General features: G+C 36.1%; 1 long non-coding RNA gene across 1 annotated transcript; it reads right to left on the minus strand.

The window, feature by feature from the left end:
• Window positions 1-2413: 2413 nt before the first annotated feature.
• LOC146459345 (uncharacterized) lies at window positions 2414-3306 on the minus strand. The gene is made up of 2 exons (XR_014858009.1): window positions 3218-3306; window positions 2414-2722 (listed from the first exon to the last, which is right to left on the minus strand). It is a non-coding gene; the product is annotated as an uncharacterized LOC146459345 (long non-coding RNA).
• Window positions 3307-3617: the final 311 nt, after the last annotated feature.

A 3617-nucleotide genomic window follows, 5' to 3' on the forward strand; every position in this document is an offset into this window, starting at 1 on the left:
TAGATAACCAAACCCGGAGAGTACTCAATACAATTTATACGAAAAGCTCTGTTCAATAGGTGGTTCAGTCCTTTACTTATTCACAAATGAAATTTATGCCCACAAATAGGATTTTTATGCCTTTTTCTGGGTAATTTGTAAATAAGAGTAGTCCTGGGTCTTGGGTAGGAGTCTGTTGTAATTAAGGAACCCCCTCTAGTATTTGTTGGGTCATGTGACCATTCATTCCAGGTGCTCGTCATTCATCTCGCGTCAAAGCGTGCTTCGTTTCAGTCTGGGAATAGCTTTAAGTAATGTTTAAAAACGAGCAGGAGTGTTTTTTCGGGTTTTAGACCCGATAAACCTGGAAAAGTGTGTGTCAATAGAGTTCTTATCAATTATGCTTTTGTGAACGTTGGAAATTAGCATACGAGAAAAACACCGCATACTAATGAGGAGTGTTTTATCAGCTGATAAAATACCGCATACTAATAAGGAGGAGGTTTATCGATATACTCAGAGCCACTGCACGTGATGAATTATGGACAATTTGATAGGTCAATGGGCTAATGAAATATTAATGAATTTTTAAACTGAGGTTAAAGAAGGAAGACATAAACCAACTTTTACTGAAATTGTACCCATTTCAAATGCCTGTAATTAACTGTACTGCCAACAATGGTCACACGACCACTGTGAAATGGCAAATAAGAATTGAAGTGTAAAACTTCAGTTTATGTTCGGCAGCAAGCGTAACCAAGAGAACGAGATATCTCCTCTCTGCATTGTAATTTCCGTAATTTCACATCTTTTTAATAAAAAAAGCAAACATCCAAGTTGTCGGGTTTAAGATGGCGGCTCACGTGATTCTCGCGTAATATGACGTGCTCGGTCTACCTTGCGGACCTCTAAAGAAATAGTTTGCAGGGAACATACTATGCACCCTCCAAGTCACATTGCCGTGGCCTCAATAGTCTTTAAGTTACGGAAGGGTTGAAGGGCATAGCCCCTCCCCTACCCCCGTCAGGAACGAAAAATCACCCAGTTTCAATTGAACTAATTCAAACTTTTATAGAACGAATGATTGAATGAATGAATGAATGAATGAATGAATGAATGAATGAATGAATGAATGAATGAATGAATGAATGAATGAATGAATGAATGAATGAATGAATGAATGAATGAAGGAATGAAGGAATGAGTGAATGAGTGAATGAACGAATGAACGAATGAACGAATGAACGAATGAACGAATGAACGAATGAACGAATCAATCAATCAATCAATCAATCGATCAATCAATCAATCAATCAATCAATCAATGAATGAGTGAATGAGAGAATGAGTGAATGAGTGAATGAATGAATGAATGAATGAATGAATGAATGAATGAATGAATGAACGAACGAACGAACGAACGAACGAACGAAAGAACGAATGACACTATTTAAATGGGGTGCACAATTACAGTCAAGAGTTTAGTCTCTCTTAGGGCCCTATGAAACTAAATTACAACAACATTACTAAAATACTAGAATACTAAGGTACTAAAATACTTAAACACAAAAGTTATTTAAATTGTACTTGTGCATTTGAAGATGCTCAGTGCCGTTGAAAACCCAAACTTTTTCATGGACCTGTCCATCTCCAGCCATTAAGTAATACTCTACATGAAAAAGAACAAATGGAATATCTCCTTTATCTGCATGAATACAATAATATAACCCATTGGCATAATTAAGATTTAGGATGAATTTATAAATATCATTAATATTGATCTTAGGTTAATGATGGCTTAGGGGATTTATTATTTTATTATACCCACTTTGAAATCACTGGTGATCCTTGCAACTTGATTGGCTCTCAACAGTGCGATTTATTCACAGCTCGCACTATTTTTTACTCGAAATCGCATCCTTTATTTTGCCCAACAAAATGAAAATGAAAAAATAAAAATAAAATACTAATATTGACAAAAATAAAACTGTGTAATTTCAAAATAGGTGTAAAAAAGTGATAATTGAACTTTGTGTCGTGCAAGTTTGGTCTGAAATCATACGCGTATGATTTCACACCAAATTGCACTTCACCTAGTTCAATTACCATTATTTACAATTAATTTTCAGCCGTACATCCATCTCTGTTTTCTTAGCTTTTAAGTTATGGTGTAGAGTGTTTTCACATGACGTCATGGCGGCCATGTTGGTGTCCCAAAACAAAGAAATGGCGGCCATGTTGGTGTCCCAAACGAAACCTCTGGGAATTGAACTCTATTTTTATGCGAATACTTTCTTTTGTTTCAGTAAACCAATATGGCCGGTAGTCACGTGAATAAAAACACTCTATAAGCGGCTTTTGTAACTGTTATAGTTCTCTACATACACAGCCAATTAAACATTTTTTTTTCAATGGAGTTAAAATAAAGACCAGATTTCTTCCTTTTTCTTGCCACAATGGACAAGACAAAGGACAAAACCTACTCTTTATTAGGTTCATTATAAAGTAACCCTGCTAGTGAAATTTTCCGTTTTTCGTTTACGCATCAAAGCTGCGGACCCTTTCTTGAGCCAAAGGCACAAAGAATCAACAAAGTTTAAGAATGGCTCTCAGCGCATTAAAGCGCTGATTTTCTCCCAGATATAACATAGTCTTTAGTTTGTATAGCACTGCACCGCTGTCGCAGAGGTCCTGGGTTCGAGTCAAAGTCTTCCATTGACCTGTTCATGTCCAGCCATTTATTCTTCATGAAAAATAACAACATGGAGTATCTCATTGTAACAATTTAAATAGAAACCACGGAGTTTTGTAGAGGTTTTTCTTTCAAACACGGCGAATTGCGGTTAAATTGTTTTAAAATGCATGTAAACTTACATTAGCGGCAAAGTTTGAGGGCAAAAACGAACTGTCAAAATGACGCGACTGTTGCTATGGAGAGCGTTGCCATGGTTTCGAGCTCTTGCTCCACGGAGGATATGCTTCTTAGTGTTTTGTTCTGTTTTGTTTGTTTGATTGTTTGTTTTTACATGAAGGATAATTGAAAATTGAAAGCAATTGAACTCTTTTTTCAGTCACTGGGCGATCCTGTTACTTGACTTTCCTTTCTTTTTTCTTAATTTTTTTTAGGGGAAATGTTCCAGTTTATAAAAAACGCAAAGTCTAAAAAGTATGACTTTACCATTGAAATGCAAAAAACCTCTGTCCCACAATTTTCAACAAAGTAAATTTGTAAATTTACCTTTCTTGTAGGGCTTCCAGTTTAAAGTCGACCTCTTCGCTCTTCAGCACCGTGTAATAAATTAATCAGCAAAGTACACGCCGTCAGCGAGACAAGCAAACTGTGATATAAACTTCCTTTATGACGTAAGACTAACGTCAATTAGAGTATTGCGCGCACAAAAATCTCATTCGTCCAAACAGTTCAGATAAAAAAAAAATTAATTGAGCTAATGACAAGAGCGAAGGAAGAAAGTATAACCGCTTTTTTATGAAATGGTGGGCTAGCTACAAGTAGTATTTCATTTCTCTCGTGTTACAAAAGTTAAAGAAATACGCGAACGTGCGTTTTATTTTTATTTTTCTCGGCCTTACAACTGGGCGTAGCCTTCAGATAGACACCTTTATTTAGTTCTAAAGCT

Source organism: Pavona decussata, unplaced genomic scaffold (genome assembly GCF_977016875.1).
Source record: "Pavona decussata unplaced genomic scaffold, jaPavDecu1.1 SCAFFOLD_220, whole genome shotgun sequence".
In the NCBI taxonomy this organism is placed as follows: domain Eukaryota; kingdom Metazoa; phylum Cnidaria; class Anthozoa; order Scleractinia; family Agariciidae; genus Pavona; species Pavona decussata.